Here is a 19,285-nt window from a genome sequence, read left to right as displayed (position 1 = left end):
TCACTGCTGCTGGCTGCCAGGGATCGATGTGAATTGTGCGGGCGTTGCAGGAAGGAAATATTAGGGAAATGAAAAATAACGAGACAAGTCCGTGTTGAGTTCCAGTGTGAAGCCGGTGATGAAGGGTACTCGGGCAGGATTCCTAGTCGGTACCAGACCCCGGCGGAAGAAGTTTGGGGCAGGAAGGTCGAACAAGAGCGGGGATTCCCTGTTGGATCTCCGACGACTGACTCCGTCAAGACGACCCTCCTCCGAGATATGTATGGTGGCGGCGAGATGGTGTGGCGAAAGTGTTTGGCGTTGTTGATGGTGGTATTTTAATAGGAATTTATGGCATTTTGGGTCTTTTGTTTTCGTCTGTTAAACAGGAGTAATGCACTGGAAATGAGAGTTGATTATTTCGTGTTGTTTGGGAGATTCCCCGGAGGATCGGTTCGGTTCTCGAGAAGCGCAGCACCGAGCGTCGAGCTCTGCTCTATTTTCAAATTGAACAAGCGAAGTTTTTTATGATCCAGACGAGTTACAAGTTAGCAAGTTTCTCAATTGAGTAAATTGAACCGCTAACTGTCTAACCTTAAAACAAAGCAATTATTCAAACCCATTTTAAATTCATTTTTCACTATTTTTAACCATCTTCAACGTTCAAGGAAAGTTTGATATCAGTATCCAGAATTAAAATTAGAAATTAGAACTCAGAATGCAGTTCTGGAAGTTAATCAGTAGGTATCAGACTGCAGTTTGCATGATTCCGAAAAAAAAATCATGCTACCCTAGCTCACGAAACACATTTAAATACATTTTCGCTACAGAAATTAGAAATTCCACACATTCACATTTGTGACGTAGAATTACGGCAACACTATAGGGGGGCAAATTGAAATTCGCCTACGGATCTCGCGTCACGAAAAATGCCTCTTTAACGGACATCTAATTCAACGGACATACGGATGGCAAGAAAGTAAGCAAGAGAAGTACTTTTCGATGCCTAAAATTTCATTCGTGTAAAGCTTTCAAAGTGGAATCATCCATTCGTACCAAGCAAACCGGAGGAAAGGCTTCCCGCAAACAGCTGGCGACCAAGGCTGCCCGAAAGAGTGCTCTAGCCACCGGAGGAGTGAAGAAACCGCATCGTTTCCGGCCTGGAATCGTTGCCTTGCGTGAGATCCGGCGTTACCAGAAGAGCAGCTGATCGGCAAGCTGCCTTTCCAGCGTCTGGCTAGTGATATCGCCCAGGACTTCAAGACGGATCTACAATTCCAGAGCTCGACTGTCATGGCACTGCAGGAAGCTAATGAGGGCGGGACTATTCGAAGACATCAATATCTGCGCCACCCACTCCAAGTATATGGACCAGGGGATTCAAATCAATAGAAAATTCTTTTCATTTGGAGTGGTGATGATCAAAATTCCACAACTCTTCTATTGGTCACGAGCAGAACTTCTGTTTTCTGGTGAGCTATCTGAAGCTTAACTCCCTCCATGTAGATACCAACCCTTTCTATGGACACCGTAGAGAGAGTTGTGCCGCACATGGAGATTACTGTTGAAGGGCACACGACATCTTCGAAACAGCAGCTGAATTACGTTGGAGTAATGGTCGACAATCGCTTAAGTTTTGGTGCGCATGTCAAATACTGTTGTGAAAGTGCATCGAAGGTCATAGATTCTTTGGCCTGGATTACGCCGAACTGCCATGGTTCAAAGAGTAGCAGGAGACGTCTCCAAGCGAGCGAAGCGCTGTCGAAACTTCGATATGGATGAGCGGCCTGGAGCTCCGCGAGAGAGGTAGAGCGCAACAGATCGAAATTACGGAGCACACATCGGCTGATAGCCATGCGAGTTTCCTGTGCATACAGTACCATATCAGCAGATGCAGCTTTTTTCATCGCGGGCATGATTCCCATCGACATAACTCTGGCGGAGGATATGGAGTGTTACAAAGCAATGCTCAAGTGGCAGGAGCAATGGGACGCATCGAACAACGCAAGATGGACGCATAGGCAAATCCCGCGACTTTCAGACTGGGTAAACCGGAAGTATGGAGAGGTCAACTTCCACCTGAAACAGTTCCTTTCGGGTCATGGGTGTTTTAAGCAATACCTTCATCGTTTTAAGCTTATCAGCTCGCCTTATTGCCCGGAAAGCGTAGATACGGAGGAATCAGCTGAACATGCTATCTTTGTCTGCCCCAAGTTCATTTCAAGTCGTCAACAATATCAAAGTTTGATCGCTAAAAATATTGTGAGTGAAATGTGTCGCGACGAACAGTCGTGGTGTGCTATAGTCGACGAAATCTCGCAAATCATGCGCGATCTAATAAGAATCAGGAAAGATGATCAATGGAGAGGGCGAGATAGTCAACCAAATTTGACAAGCTAATGGAAGGTTTCGGGCCTCGTATGATACTACAATTCATAAGCAACGCGATCTTAGGGCGCGGTATAACCCTAATCTGGACTCATACGTGTGATGGGACTTAAAAGGTCTCACGTACTCAGCTACGATCATTCCTGCAGCAAAAGGAAGCGGAGATACCATTCGGGGTGGTCGTGACGGGATTCTAGCTTGGTAGTTTCTCAATCGGCCATGCCTTGGTGGTTAGAAATCCTGTGGGAGTGGATGCTGTGGCGTTAGAGAAAAAGGAGAAAGACGATAAAGGAGAAAGACCAAAAAGGAAAAGGGAGAGGTGTATAAGTGCATGAGTACAGCCTACTCCTTGATGTAGTATCATAGGGTGAAAATAAGGGGCACATCTGGCACACGAAGCCCAAGGTGGTTTTAGGGAGATGAACCCACTCACGGCAGCAAACTCCCAGCTGTTATGGTTCGAAGTCAAATTTCCATCTTATAAAAAAAAAACAAAATTCCACAATTGCTTCACAAATTGCAACAATTTGCAACAGTTAGCACATTTTCACTCTCTCTGAGCACTGGGTTCTCTCATTTGAACTCAAACCTTTTTATTTTCTCTAACAAATTGCCACAAATTACCACAAATTCAATCATTGGCTGCACAATTTGTGTGATCATTGACGAATTTTCTCCATTTCATTTCAGTTCTCCGGTATGGACCATCATGCCGAAAAATAGATAGAAATAATTGAAAATAGATAGAAGAAAATATTGGGAAAAGCCCGATTCGGCTCAAACCGAATTTGTTGATATACAATAAAGTCGATTTCAATCAGTGAACAGGTAACATGGACGATTCCTTTTGCCGAACTTTTATCACTGACCATACTGACTGGACACACAATTTCGTTTTCTGGATAATTTTTCCAACAGTACGCAATGTCGATTCCAGAGTGCGCATCGATCGATTTGAAGAAATGCTATCCCAGTTAGGAAATGCCACCCAACTTTAAAAATAAAACACGCAATTTCTACGATAAAATCGGGCTAAACAGGACCATTTTTCCTACAGGGCATTTTTTGTCAAATTTTTCAGGTTCGCCACCAGCCGTCGGTATTACGAACCTGCAAAATCTTACAACAAAAAATGGTTGAATTTTTGTTCTAAGTGTCATGTCAGTGTGGTCAGTGCTTTTACGCAATATTTGATACCAGAGATCGATTGACCGTCCTTGAATACTCCTGTATGCAAATTTTCAGCTCCAACGAATGTAAAATAACGTCAATGAAGTCTGTTCCACATATAATCTGGTCGCATCTTTTCATTTACTGCAGCGCCACTAGTTGTCACATCGCGAATCTATTAACAGTGTTTTGATCCGGATGGTTTGTTTACTTAGTGGTGAAAATTTCATCAAGACTGAAGCAGTCAGTCAAAAGTTATCAACGATGGAACGCGAAAGGCGAGAGAAAATTCTGCACACTGACGTAGAGAAACCGACGTGGTCAGGGGTAAAGATCGCAAAATTCCTGAAATATCCAAAATCGACTGTAAATTCTGTGCTGCAACGTTACCGGGAGACCCTTACGGTGGATCGAGCAAAACAAACCAGGCGTAAAAGTGAAACATATGACTGGAAGCTACGAGCAAAGGTAATTCGATCAGTTCACAATAATCCTGGAATCTCCTTGCGTGATTTGGCAAAAAAGTTCGAAACGAACCACAGTACAGCTCGACGAATTTGTTTGCGAGTAGGCTTGCGGTAGCATCATGCAAGCTAACACCCCTACAGGACGCTGACACAAAACCTGGTTGCCAAAACCAGGGCAAGGAAGTTGTACGAGAAAGTGTTGACCAAGTACAACGGATGCATTTTAATGGACGACGAAACTTACGTCAAAATGAATTTCGGACAAATACTTGGTAACAAATTTTCACCCTTATTTTGGTTTACGGCGTATCTGACTTTCGTTCGAACGGATACTTTCGATCGAATTCGAAAAAGCTATTCTTGTTTTCGTTCGAACGCGATACGTTTTAAGTTGGTGTTACCAGATCATGTTCGAAAAATCGAAGCACCCGGATTGGACAAAATGACGTTTCTCGTCAGAAAATATATTGTAAACAAATGTTTTGGTTTTTGAAAAATTTTATCGATCTTAGTCGGTCGTAACGGAAAACAGAATTTTCGTGTGTTTTTTTGTAATTTTTCTATGTGCGCGGTTTTTTTTTATGTCGAGAGATCGAGAGAAGATTTGGAAGATAATGAACTTTCAAATAAAAGTGTGCTTTAAACTTTTTAATAAAAAAAATTATTCACCTTACTTTAAAAAACAACTATTTCGAACCACATCAATTCCATAACCGTCCAACTTCACAGACTTTTCCCTCAAAAGCCCAGGATTTGCAGTATCAGATTCGCATTTGGCAGTCCAGTGAATGAATGAAAACCAAGGATTTAGATTGAAAAGAAATTTAAAACTTGGAACAAAAATTTCTTTGGTCTTTAAAATTTTGTTATTTTGAAGAACATTCAGTTTCGTGGTTTAAACTCGCAATAGTTTCGTTATTATGAACACCCCAATCAGAAATAAATTTCATTGATTGCTTTAAACGGACATGATTCGCAGTATCAGACTCGCGTTTGTCGCCCCATAGAAGAAATACGTTCGAACGAAAACGGGAATGCAAAGTTTTGTTCGTTCGAACGATGTTCGAAAGATCGAACTGTTCTCATTCGTTCGAACGAAAACAAGAATACAAAATTGCAAAACTTTCGAACGTATGTCATTCGATCGAAAACTAGAATAAGGGTGTTTACCTTGCGAAGCGTAAAGGGCATGTTGCGGGTAGATTCAAGTTTGTTTTCGCAGATAAATTTGCTCGTAAGTTGATGATTTGACAAGGGATCTATAGTTGTGGGAAGGAGACTTAGATTTTCATAACTGGGGACACAATGAATGGAAATGTTTACGAAGAAGAATGTTTCCAGAAGAGGGTTTTGCCATCCCACAAAGGTCAAGTGAAGTTCTGGCCGGACCTGGCAAGCTGTCACTACAGCCGGGATGTCGTTAAGTGGTATGAGGAGAACAAGATCGATTTTGTTGAAAAAATTATCAATCCACCAAATTGTCCGGATTTTCGTCCCATCGAGAAATATTGGGCAATAGTTAAGGGCAAACTGAAGAAATGTGGCAGAACCATGAAAAAACCCGCTCAAATGGAAAATTGGTGGAACAAGATGGCGAATGAGGTTACCAGCAGTACTGTGCAGAAAATGGTGGGTGGTATCACAGAAAAAGTTCGAAAATTCATCCGAAAAGCTGACGAATGATTTATATGTATTTTTTCCCTAAAAGTTTAATAAAACCCTACAAAATGACATTTTTACTTTTGTTGTACGTTATTTTTTTGCGGAGAAATGATCAATTTTATCCGACTAGATGCTATGTGAAACAGACTTTATCAATAAAACAGTGTTTGTGGTAGATAATGGAATGGTTCCTAATGCCTAGAGCAAGTGACCTTAGTTCAGATATTAGTTGTTTAACTGAGCACTAGATTTCGCATAGACAGTTGAAAGAATAACCTATTTTAGTTTCGAATGAATTCCAAAAATAATTTATCGTTGTAGCCAGTAAACAAGTTATGTAAAAATCTGATATCAGCTTTTCCTAATTCAAAACCAGAATGTAATTATAAAATTCGGGCAATATTACCTCAATTGTGTGCTGGCATTTGTTCTAAACCTTTTAAGTTCATTTTCAAATGGATCAATTTACATTTTTCGGATCCTGTTAAAAATGCTGAAATTCGAAATTAAACAGAAAAACACCCAGAAACGAAACCAGTTCCAGCACATATTACAGCCATGAATCTTGCACTGTTCAAGTAGTTTCGTCGGCGCAGCCAAACTTAAGCTGCCGAATCGAATTTTTGGATTTTTTCCGTTTTGGTTCCTGTCAAAGTTGGGGACCCAGAGTAAAGTCGACACGACACCAAACACCGCTCTTAACCGAAGAGGAATCTGCATGCTGCTGCAGCACCATTTCAGTTCCAAAACCTAGTAAAAAAAAATACTCGGCCGCTCAGTGACGCTTGCTTTCCAATAGACCATAATAAGAGTGCGACAAGAATGGGCCCCGGCCAAGGCAGGAATTTAATTAAAACCCGACGGGCCCCGACGTTTTATGGGAATGCTTTCTTTTTCCCTTACTGCATGCGGCCGAACCAAACGCGTCCTTTTCTCACTTTCTTTAGCGCGGTGGAAAGAGGAGAAAAATTCAGTAAGTTTTGACTTCTCTAGGAATAGGACGTCCACTTTCGATTCTTGAGTTCTGTTTGTTGGGGCGGGAATTTCCGAAAGCTACTACCAGATGTTTACCTGCAAGAAAAACAGAGAAAATAATCGTTGTTAATGACCGTTGAATTTTCGAAATCGTATCAGTTATGTTGCCATTGGCTAATCTGGATCAAATTTCGGATCGGCAAGTGTATTTCGGTTGATGCAAGGACTGAGCAAAAATTGGTTTGAAGGATTTTGCATGAATAATGAATTTGTTTTTTTCCGGGTTGTTGTTCATTTTCATTGGATTACCGGGGGGTCGAGTAAATTGTGACGTACTAAAATTAAATTAGTTTAATTAAATCTGAAGAAGCCAACCGTGGTGTACCACCCGTAAAGAGGCCTGTCTAACGAACGCACCAATCCCACTCAATCGCAGGAGGCCTTTGGACCTTGAAGTCCGGTCAGTCGGTTACCCGAAACGGAAGCGGACAAGACTCGGAACTAATTACTCCCTAGAGCGGAAGATAATTAGCTTTTCCGTCAATTTAAAGCTTTGTTTTTCTCTAGTCTTTGTTCGATTCATATTAGGCTAGGGCGCCAACAACGGAAGCATCTTGTGACCCAGGTAAATATTTGATTTCATCGGCTTTAACCGTGCCAAGTTGGATAATACCCCATCTATCCAGGAGAATTGGCCATCACAGTGGCCAATAAGAAACGAACGATATTTCCGGACTCGCAACCAACCAACGTGCTTACGAAACGAGGTTAGAATCGTCCGTTTGTTCGTTTCGTCGTTTCATTTGTTTCGGGATGATGCTGTCGGCTGCTTTTGTTTAATCTTATCCTTTGTTTGAACCTTTGATAGCCGGGGAAATCCGAAGGTTCGATTGCTTCCTACCATCGGGGAATCGAACCACCGAAGACGGAAGCAATCTGCGGACAATGCTGCTTGTGGTCGGCACCGGTAGACTTTCACCGTTTTGTCTCGGCCAGTATCCTCCACCTTGAAGGATTAAATTCGGGAACAGTGAACTTTGTAGGGGTATTTCTGGCTGTTTATTTGGTTTGGAATTTGTTGTTTTTATCATATTATTTGTTGTTTGCGCGAAGCATCGGTTGCTAAGTGCTTTTCATTTCATAGTAGTACAACCATAAACGCCTGAAGTTATACTAAAAAATTTTCGTCCATCTGTAAACATGAGCCTATGCGTAGGTAATAACAAATTGCTGCACAATCCCTTACATTGTTGTTTTTAGTTTGAATTTACAAACTCGCGTAGGTATTCAAAATGTATTTGTTTCTCCTTTTACTATACATTTTCTACCATTGAAACATTCTTTCGTTTTTATCAAACATATTCCTAGACGAAGCCCCACTGGGCCAGATAACAACAGCCGGCCGTCGACCAAAATATCGAAGAAAGGATACAACAAATTCCTTCGGATTTAGCTTGATTGTGAGCGGAGCATTTTAATGAAGAGATAAAAGCGCCGTCCGGGGTGCTTTCAAGATTGGATTGGTGGTGCCGGTGCGCCATCTTTGTGTAGCAAGATTTTCGGAGGTGAAAAGGACGAAAGACGGCAGTCGATATCAGGCCGAATTGTCTGGCAAACGGTAGAAGAGATGGTGGTTTTCGATTTCGGTTTCAAGCTCCCTAGATTGAGCGGCTCAGATAACCCCATTTTCCGGACAAAATTGGCTTGAATGCGGATTATTCTTATGGGTGCTGTATGCGCAGCGCTTGAAAAGGTCAGCAATTCGAAGCAAAGTTTTCTTTTTTTGTTTCCAGTCAAATTTGTGGCCGTTATCTGTCTTCATACTATCCTAGTGGCAGCTTGAAAGTTCAAGTGAAAATGGAGAAAAAATAAGAGAATCTTCAAACATAAACTTCGAACTTCCAGAGCCAGACTGGAACCAGGCATATCAGCTGAAGAAATATATAATAATTGGGGATGATAATTGCTAAACGATTTGTCATGCAGACAGAGCTAACTGTATTAAAATGTGCTTATCTTTTGCCAGTGTCAACAGTTTTCTCCCAGTGAATATTTGTCCAGGATAACTTGACAAAGAAATCTCACCCTTGTGAGCGTCGAGAGTTGTCCTAAAGCTAAGCCTCTTAAATGTGAATATGGCGCTGGATGAATGGTTCCCTCCTTGCTGGAAATTCAACTAGCACAGAACTGGCCAGGCATGAAATGTCTCTTTTTTGAAGCACAAACATACAACACATGTGTGGTGTGGATGCAATTTGCATTCTGGTCACTGCAGGGTTCAAGCTTCCATGTAGGTATCTCGTCCGGGAAAGCTAGCAAGAGGTGGAGAAGGGAATTATGAAACAATTCTTTCCTAGCAGGGGTGTCGCTAATTTGATTGTTAGCAAATGCTAATCAAACACTTTGAAACTCACAAAATTTATAAGTTTTTGTATGAATCGGTAGATAAGACGTAGGACTCTCAGAGCCAAAGGAATTAAGGTAAGTGCATGGAAGCTTCTTTCGAGAATAGTCTCGTGATTCTCATATTTTTCGAAAAGTATGAAAACAGTACGAAAATAACTACTTATAGAGTAAAAAACAAGAATCATTGAGCATTAATAAAGCTTGCTTCAGATAGAATTGGAACAAAAACAATTGTCTGTATTTCAGTTATTTGTTATACAACTCAGATCTTTTTATACAGAAGTAGCGTTTTTTTCATACATTTAAGAAAAAATACGGTTAAAATTATTTGTCACGGTTTCGAAGGAATTCTCGATTTTTTCTTGTAGCACTTCTCATTATTCGTCCATCGTTTTAGCTATCTTATTCAACCAAGTCTTCATCTGAATTTGTAACTAAAATATTCGTTTTTTTTTGTTGCTACAGCTGCAAATGTCTTGCCAAATTATAAATGTTTGTGCAAATTTGTCGGCAAAGATAAATTTAAATTTGGTTACACATCCCCCTGAGCAGTTGTCGAGTAAAATTTTTGACCTGGGGTTCGTCCGAAGTAAGCCTTGACATAGGTTTTATCGTTCATCAGAAGACACCCGTTGAACTTGGTGAGCACCTGATCGTAAAGCTTTAGAAACTATTGTTTTATGATCCGATTTGGCTGATTGCAAGCTCGATACGACTTGATTTCTATCTGGGGGTCGAATTCTCCTCACAATACTATGGACAGTGTCGGGGTCTTCCGTTGAGGATCCCGGGTTTGTCGTCTTCTTGGATGGAGGAACCATCTTCTTGGATGAGAATCCGTCTTCTTGGATGGAGGATCCGTCTTCTTGGATTGAGAAACCGTCTGGTTATCCATGCTGATAATGCTCTCGACACAAGAATCGTTGAACGCATGAATCTACTCGCACTGGGTACGCTGTTTTTATAGCGTCTAATACCCGAGAGAGAGAGAGAGAGAGAGAAATGGGAGGAGCTTAACGCACGAGTGTTTTCTCCTTGGACGCGGAGGGATTTGAAAGTATAAAAGTTACGCGTGCTGAGCGGTTTTCATATATGGATGTCAACTCAGGGATGCCAACTGTTTTTCAGAAATGTCTGGAAGATTTGCAAAAAAAATTCTGGAGAAGTCTGGATGGCAAACTTTCTAGGTGATGACATTTTTTATTTTGGTCGCCAGATCGCAATACTAGGGAATAACACTTATTACTTCATAACAATCATACATTCTATACACTATTAATGCCTGAGATTAATATGTTGATATCGGCGATACCACGTTTTATGCGTTACTTCCTTTTTTACTATCATCTTCGTGGCATTTTGCAACGAAAATTTTGAATTTTCATGTCAAAACTCAAAAGTCTGGAAATGTCTGGAAGAAATGACAAAAGTTTGGAAATTTAAAAAAAGTCTGCCAAAAGTCCAAAAAGTCTGGAAGATTCCAGAAAAATCTGGAAGGTTGGCAACGCTGTGTCAACTCAAACCATCAACATATATTTTATTTTTTTTTCTTCTATTTATTTTCTCTTTCTGTTTCTCTTATTCTCATCTACATTACTTATTACCTCTATTATTTATTCAAAAATGGAATACAAAATCATTTCATTAAATCTGCTGGGTTCTTTTTTATCTCTCTTCCTACGAATATTTATTTTTCAGTCAAATTTTTCGCATTTTCTTCGGTTTCCTGATCTTGAGGTTCATTTACTACTACGGGAATTTTTTTTTGACATCTCTTACGTTTCTGAAAAATTGAACACCTTTGTCGCTTTTTATTACCACAAGGGCCCCTTTTCTTGCACAAACAGTAAACTTTTCTTCGGAGAACGTAGCATCTGATTTATGCTTTCTTGTTTGAGAAACCAGAACTCTGTCTCCAACTGCGATGTCCGAACACTTTGCGCCTCTCGCGATGTCAGCATATTTTTCACTTTTTAATTTTGATACAGCATCATTATCACTGATATCCACGCGATCCAATTTTTCGTTATCATTACCTTTCCACAAACATGAAAAATGGCCACGAAATCTCCAGCCGACCAATAGTTCAAATGGAGTCACACCTAACCTCGAGTGAGGTCTAACTTTATTATGCATGTGGATATATTTTTCAAGTGCGTCTTTCCAAGGTATACATCTGTATTCATTTACTACGTAAAATTTCTCTAGTAGTTCAGGTCTGTTTTCCGAAATGAACAGGTTGCAAAAACTTCAATATTTTTGTTTGAAGCATAAGCTCCCAGGGGTTATCCTCAAATATCTTATTTGGAGATGTTTTTTTGCATTTTCATAAACGAGGACTTTGGAATGGTTTTAACTTGCGCGCCTGAGTCTATTAAAATACAACTCGAACATTTGCGATGTATCCAACTACAAAGACATCGTCTGCTGATACGACATTGATGGAATTATTTTTTGCTTCTCGGCTGTTTTCATTCACCAGTTCTGGATTGTCCACCTCATCCGAAGCGGCTTCGATCGCCGCAAGCTTCCTGGGAGGAGATCTATCGCCTTGACGCCTGCGCTGACTCCAATTTCTTGATGGGCAGTTGCGAGCTAGGTGCCCCTTTTCACCACATTTATGGCAGTTTGTCTATCGGAAGAGCCGCCCCGGCGCCTTATCCAGTTGAACCTCCAGTCCTGTTGTCTGTTGGGTCTCTTTACCACGGCCGCTACCGATTTGGGTTCGTGTCGACACTCGTGTTCCGCTTCAATTTTTACTTCTGACTCCCAACTGCGAACTGATCGACATGCTGTTTACAGAGCCTCTTTCCAACCGGTTTCCAAAAAAAAACCTTATTAGGGATTTTTTTCCCACTGCGCTATCCAGGTTATCCGTCTTTCCAACGGAAACCGGCGCTTCAAAGCACATTCAAGCCACCGCCTTCGCATCGGCGACTAATGCTGTTTTCCCATCCGACTGTTAATCGGATTTTTTTTCCAGCGCATGCAAGTCTCCGCTTTCTCATCGGAGACTAACGCAATGAAATGATTCTCAACACATTCTATTCGCCTCGTCACGGAATCGAACAGAACTCAACGTACCGCTTAATTGTGGTTGCCGTACCGGCTGCGCCATTGTCGGGATCTTCCGTTGAGGATCCCGCGTTTGCCGTCTTCTTGGATGGAGAAACCGTCTTCTTGTATGGAGGAACCGTCTTCTTGGATGGAGGAACCATCTTCTTGGATGGAGGATCCGTCTTCTTGGTTTGAGAAACCGTCTGGTTATCCATGCTGATAATGCTCTCGACACAAGAATCGTTGAACGAATGAATCTACTCGCACTGGGCACGCTGTTTTTATAGCGTCTAATGCCCGAGAGAGAGAAATGGGAGGAGCTTAACGCACGAGTGTTTTCTCCTTGGACGCGGAGGGATTTGAAAGTAGAAAAGGCTAGAGTGTCCATTTCCCGGCCATTTTCCCGTTCCCGGGAATCGGGAAATTTGGTGGCCTGTTTCCCGGGATCCCGGGAAATATTCAAAAACATGTAAAATAGATGCACTTCGATTCAAATATGCAAAGCTTATCCAACCTTTCGTGCATACAAGCCCATAATTTGTTCAAAACGTTCTCTTCATAATGTTTTTTTTTACTTATTTTTAATCAAATAAATTAAACTGTTTTCAACAATGATATATTGAAAACAGTCTAACGAATTACATATAAAATTACCTGAATAAGTCAAATGAAGAATTCATCCATGCAATTAGGGGTTGATTTAAAAATATTTTTTCATTTGTTTGATTGGAATAATCAAACAAATGAAAATATATTTGGTTGGTTGGTTGGTTGGTTGGAATAACCATTTTTCGTTTTTCTGAACATTTAACACATTTGCTCTTCATATAAAAAAACTATTTATTCTTTTTTTTTAGGATTTGAAATTAATCTGGTTACCAAAGCCAAAACAAGTGCATGAATGTTACTTTCGAGAATATGTCTACCTGCTATGCAATTTTTCATATATGTGGAAATTCATATAATCTTTTTAAACTTATCTATTTGAATAAAAAAAATTGTACCAAATGGCTGCAAAATGTCTACTGCCACAGGAATCGGCATATTCTCAATGAGTTTTGTATGACTACATTTTCAAAAAGAACAACTTTCATACATTTCGGGAATTGCCGGGAAAAAAACTACGATTCCCGGGAATCGGGAATTCCCGAATTTTTCAAATTCCCGGGAATTCCCGCCCGGGAAATCCCGGGACGGACATTCTAGAAAAGGCAAGTTACGCGTGCTGAGCGGTTTTCATATATGGATGTCAACTCAAACCATCAACATGTATTTTACTTTTTTCTTTATTCTTTTATTTATTTTTTCTTCCTGTTTCTCTTATTCTCATCTACAGACAGCACCGAATTTTCAGGTCAAATCACGTTCCATCAGACTAGAATTTCTTTTAATCTTCTTCAAAATCTTACCACGCAATTTCCGGTCGACAGTTCCACTCCAACGATTGGCTTGAGGCTTCAAAATCGCTGTCAATGTTAACTAATACCGTTTGATAACACGCCATACGATGTTTCTAGGTAATTTCAGCTGTCTAGCAACCTAGATGCACACCACAATGCATTTTCCACATAAATGTGCACATTTTTTTCCCCAATTTCGGCTTCCATGTTGATTGTTTTTGAAGTACAGTCGATTTGCGGAATGTCAAAAATATATAGGTACGTCAAGCTGACAAAATTCTCTACACGTGAGCGCCAAGAACTTCCAAATCCGTCCACCAGGAGCGTCACAATATGAACAGAATGAATTGTTCCAGTTCAGAATGAAGCACGTTTTAATAGGATTAACATATTGAGTAAGTTTTCCTTGCGTTCGACAAGCAATGTCTTCAACTCAACATCTTCAAAATGTTTTCAATGCACAAGGGTAATCAACATCGATATTTTCCATCGTTTAACTGGCCTTATTCATTCGCGGTAAAAGCCATGAAGTGGTATGCTTCTATCAACGTCCATGTCGAGAAAAAAAGAACTGTCATTCCAACATACCAGAAGCAGACTCAGTAAACACCCCTTCAAACGCCTCTGACTACTATGTGTCATACTTTTTCCAACCCTGGTTCCTCTTCAACCGAGTACAAACTCTTATGGTTCATACACTGACTGGAAAGTAGAGTAGTATTCACTTCACCGAGATGAATATCAAAATCTGTTGAAATGCGGTTATTGTAGCATTTGTTCCTGTAGAGTGCGCCCTTACCGACTCTCGAAAAGTGGATACTGTTGTTGTTCCTGATGATGATGACGATGATGATGATGACTAGCAAAATGGGAAAGATAAATATGATTTTACCGAAAACAAAGAATGGAGGAAATAAATGAAAGCTGTGTATTCTAATGACTGGAAGGTTTTCATAACAGCTGTATGGAGTAGGTATACATGCAGCACAATATCCGATCCTGTTGCTCGTCCTGACGAATTTTTGCTCCAGTTAAATGTGTACTTTGCTCGTTGCAATGCAATTTTTCCAAGGCGGAGCTGTCGTTTACACAGGAACTTTGATTTAGTATAAACCTAACAACAAACCCGGGCCAGAGTGTATTTAATTCAATCCGGATCTGATTTGCACATTTACACATTAGTCCATCAGCTTGAAGGACACAAATGCAAATGACTTCGAGTGCAATAATCCATCCACAGAATCGAGAATCCATTCTTTAGAATGGAAATGAGTTTCATAATTTGAAACCTTTGATCCGGCCGGAATATGTTCCCCAAATAGAAAAGCCAAATCGATTTGCCAAAATCCCAGGGGGAAAAGAAAGCCCCGTCGCTCGGTCGGTCGTTCGTCGAACAAAGAAAAACTCTTTACCATTTGATGATGATTACTATTGGACAGAGAACATCGCCATCAATGGACCTCCTTCTCCAGGAGATTTTGTTCGAATTTGGCAGAACCAGCCTGCCAGCCAGGAAGTGCCTGCACCAACACAGACAGCTAAGCCAAAGAACTCAGCCAGGTCAGATCGATAAAAACGCAAGGAAAACGGAACACTTTCGTTCGGATTTGTGGGATTGTTTCTCATTTGGTTCAATTGGAAGGAGACGACGTTGACGACGACGACGATGGGGGGTGGGAGGAAATGTATTTTTCGGATAAACAAACCGGAATTCCGCCTTATTGGGACGACAGGAAAAGAATCTTGTTTTCGCAGCATACATCAGTAGTGAGGGTAAGCGAACAAAACAAATAAATATTCAAGTGGGTGGCTTTACATGAGATTTGATGCTTTTTGTTATTAGATTCGGCAACGTAAACAGAGGTTGATAACGGTTTTGTTTGGCTGGGATTGCTAATGAGATTATTCTTCCGGAGAGTTTGAAAAACGGATTTTCGAACTAAAAATCATACCAAATCGTACAAAAACTTTTTTTGGTTGAAAATAGGAGAAAGTCTGTTACTGATGGAATGCTTCTGTTTATAAACAGTATTCCAGAATAAGTCTTTATTTGAACTTGAGGTTAGATAAACGCCTGAGTGTAGGCAACAACTTAAATTCAGTGATTGAGTAGAAGATGAATAAGCCACAACTCTTCCTCACTGTTGAGAAGAAATATGAATCTTTCAACCTTTTTAAAGTATTAATTAAAGCACACCTCGTGCAGGCTAGATTTTTTCCCTTTGACCTTCAAGCGAATACCGACAACTGTTGGTTCAAAATTCAGTGCAGGACATAAAAAAATCTAGAAGTAGCGTGAGCGAAACTTGCAAATCAAATAAATATGTGGGCCCGTCACGGCTGACGGCCACAAAAACATGCAACGGAACGGAAATTTCATACTTCATCAGGTTTATCCATAATCAGTTGCTTTCGTGCCTAGATTGTTGATGTTTTATTTTCACTACAAAAAAAAAATTATTAGTTCAGCACCAATGTTAACAACTTTTAATTTTAAGGGTTGTAACCCACAAATCCATTTTTTCTTTAGGTTAGACTTCTTGGGTTCACGAAACCCAAATTCTTTCCGGTGTCGTTTCACGGGCACTTGAGGTGACGATTATCCTTGCGGCTGATAATCATCACCCAGTTTCATGAGATAAACCCAAAGCGTTTGGTATCACGACGATAGATATTTTGAGATATAACCACTTATTACAGCTCGGATCTCCCGTTTTCCCAGAACCCTCTTTCACCATCATCGTTCCCACCTCAAAAGCCTTTGGAAAGCCGAACGAAGGTTCAAGATTCCAGCTACGGTGTCCAACAAACAAACGACTTCAAGTTGATTAATCGTGTTCTCTTTGCCAGCCCGTCAGACGACGTCTTACGGGCAAAATGTCCGGGAAGGATAATATTTAGTAGGTTGGTGGTATACCTAGCTAGCAATAACTGAGTGCGTCTTAGCGAGCCGGAAGGACACGTTCTCAGAACAGAAACTTTGCTCACACTTACTACTCATTGGGGGAGAGAAAACGGAAGTCAGAAAGTCAGGATATGTCTAGCCTCTTGACTTTTTGGGGCCAGGCCTCCTTAAGATGTTGTCGTTTTGGTCTTGCTGCCCGCCCCTTGTGGAACCGTAAAAGCTTGTTCCGGGTTCACTTTGCTGCCCCTTTTCTCCAAGGTTGCTTGATGGGATAAGAGACATGATAAACTAATGTTATTGATCTCTGGAACATGCTGTAATTTGTCAAACTCCGGCTCCAGCAGAATTTACTTTTCTGTCTGCGGTAATTAGTGCACATGGCAATTGGAGCTGAGCTGTTGGTCGGTATTCGAAGAGTGTGAACTTCTGTAAGGAAGGAATATTTTTTTAAAGGGCAGCTATTCGACATGTTCGGGAGACACATAATTACGGAAATTTGTTCTTAGGTCAGATTAAAGAAAATTCCAATTTGTAATACTAAGTAAGTTCACAAGTATTTATTTGTTAGCACACAGTTATAAAATTTAATTTCGTAGATTTACAAAAGTCGTGAATAAAAACTTCGCATATATCTGACTGCGAAAATATTGCGCCTTTGGTTATGCAATGTTTTTGAAATATGATTTCCCAAAAGTTTCCGGAGGGTCCGCTTGATGTCGCTGCAGTAGACTTCTTAGATATTTTGGTAGATTTGTGTTGTTAATATTTATAAAACTAGGCAATTGTTACAACTGTTGTTCCTTTTTAAAAACTGTTTCTAGAAAACTGATCCAGGTTACTTTAAAATGTAGTGAAAACTTCAAATGATGACAAAAAGTAGGTGAAAATTGTACAAGACGCACCAGCAGCGGGGTAAGATGGCATTCTTAAGATGCCATTCTTTCTCAAAAATACACAAACTTATGGCTTCGAATGACGTTTTTATTCGTTTTTTTTTATTGCAGAAATAAAGCTTTTTCATCATTTATTAGATGAAAAGTTCACAAAACCGACTTTAGGATTAATGGAATCAGCGTGAAACTTGGTATTTTCCAATCGGAAACATATAAGGTTTTATGGTAGGCTTACCAGATACTTTCAGAAAAAAGCGGGACATTTCACGAAAAAAGCGGGACATCGCAGAAAAAAGCGGGACATTTAGGAAACTCTTAAAACCCTAATTTTTTTTATTACCATTTCTGTAATATGTAAATGTTTCTTCCGCTAAAATAGTTCATAGATAGTAATTAAATATGGAGAAATGAAATTTGTTTACGGAATTACATTCTCGAGAAAACTTCAGAGTAATTTAAAATCCGAAAATTGAAGATTTTTTTTTATTTTTTCACAGCCGTATTTTTTTATGATCTAAAAAGTTTATTTAATTTAACTTGTCCATTCATTCATTGTTTGATTGGAAATAGTTTTTTTTTCGCTCGATAGCCCTGTTCCATTTTATACGGAATTTGACATTTTTTAAGCTTTACATTCAAGGGATTCGGAGAAACATCTGGAGCCATCATCCTTTGGAAGTAGCTTAAAGAATATTCGAAAAATATTAACATCGCTAGAACGTGCTCAAAGAATGCTTAACTGAGCCAGATTGTTATGGCGATGTTAAGAAAAGCTTGCCAGATTGCCTGGTTTTACCCGGACTTGCCCGGATATTTGACACAAAATTTATAGAAGTTACCCGGATTTATATAGTAAAAAAAAAACGTGGATTTTGCACAGATTTATTCACTTTATTTTCAAAACTGAACATAACAAAACTTAAACTGAATTATTATTATTTTTTATTTTAGCGACAAAAAAGGACTTTTTTTAGCAAATTTAATCTAAATAATCATGAACAGTTTTTAGGAAGCCTTAAATTCGATTCAAAATCTGTTGATGTGTTTTGATGTGAAAATATTTATTCAAATGTATTATTTTCGATTTTAACTAAATAATTCCGTGGTTTTGACTAAATTTACTCGGATTTTGCCATGATTTTGCGCTAATTTTTTTAAAAACAGAATCCCTTATTTTACCAGTTTTTAGATAAAATTGCCCAGTTTCGCCTAGTCCGGATATGCCTGGTAAATATTCTGGCAACCTTAAATTCTTAGAACTCAACGAGTTATTTAATTTAGTCTTATATAAACTTTGAAAAAACGGTGCTTATTTTGAGGAAAAAAAAACAAAATAACATCACATTTGAATGATTTTCTAAGTTGAATCAATAAATTTAAATTGAGGCTAAATTTAGGTTTTCCAGTGTAAGTTCATGAGTAACACATGAAAGTGTTAGCTTTTAAATTTTTACATCCTTATCGGTGAATGCCATCTTCTTTAAGTTAGAACATTTCAAGTTTTCAAAATCATAAATGGATAAAAGAAGATTAGAAAAAAATGACAGGAGTTGAAGATAATCGAGGAGAGATTTTATAAGAAAAGCACGAAGCAACTATTTCAAAGCGGTAGAATCAGAGAGGGTTGAGTCTACAACAAAAGTTTTCTAAGAAAAAAGCGGTACATTAAAAAATAAAAACGGGACGGATGGCATTTCTATTTATGGTAACCAGCCTGGGCAATCTGTTGAAACTACAGCCTCTCGTTCGTCCACTAGTATGCTCTTTTGGAAGACTATAAATATTTTGCTGTATTTTACTAACTTTTCACAGAGTTTAACATAAATCAAACATATCAAATTTGGGGCAGAATGCCCACAAGACCACGTGTTTTAGGCTTAAATTATGAATGCTGTTAACTTTTGAGATTTTCGATAAGTTTAGCAATAATGAATGATTTTTGCTAAAGTATGGTTTTTTTTACAAAAATACGATGAACATGTA

The 19,285-nt window shown here is 39.5% G+C and overlaps 1 protein-coding gene across 21 annotated transcripts in view; it reads right to left on the bottom strand.

Moving 5' to 3' along the window:
• Window positions 1-19,285, bottom strand: part of LOC129744717 (muscleblind-like protein 1) — a 302,890-nt gene that overhangs the window by 103,658 nt on the left and 179,947 nt on the right. Inside the window, exon 5 of one of the 21 annotated variants that reach the window (XM_055737394.1) lies at window positions 6,570-6,737. The exons of 18 other annotated variants lie outside the window; for them this stretch is intronic. The gene's annotated coding sequence lies outside the window, so the exon portion shown is untranslated. Of the gene's footprint in view, window positions 1-6,072; window positions 6,098-6,569; window positions 6,738-19,285 lie in introns of those variants that run through there. 2 more of the 21 variants (XM_055737395.1, XM_055737396.1) reach the window with 2 other exon arrangements.

Source organism: Uranotaenia lowii, chromosome 2 (assembly GCF_029784155.1).
Source record: "Uranotaenia lowii strain MFRU-FL chromosome 2, ASM2978415v1, whole genome shotgun sequence".
Taxonomy (NCBI): Eukaryota; Metazoa; Arthropoda; class Insecta; order Diptera; family Culicidae; genus Uranotaenia; species Uranotaenia lowii.
This window is presented reverse-complemented; position numbering and strand designations above follow the sequence as displayed.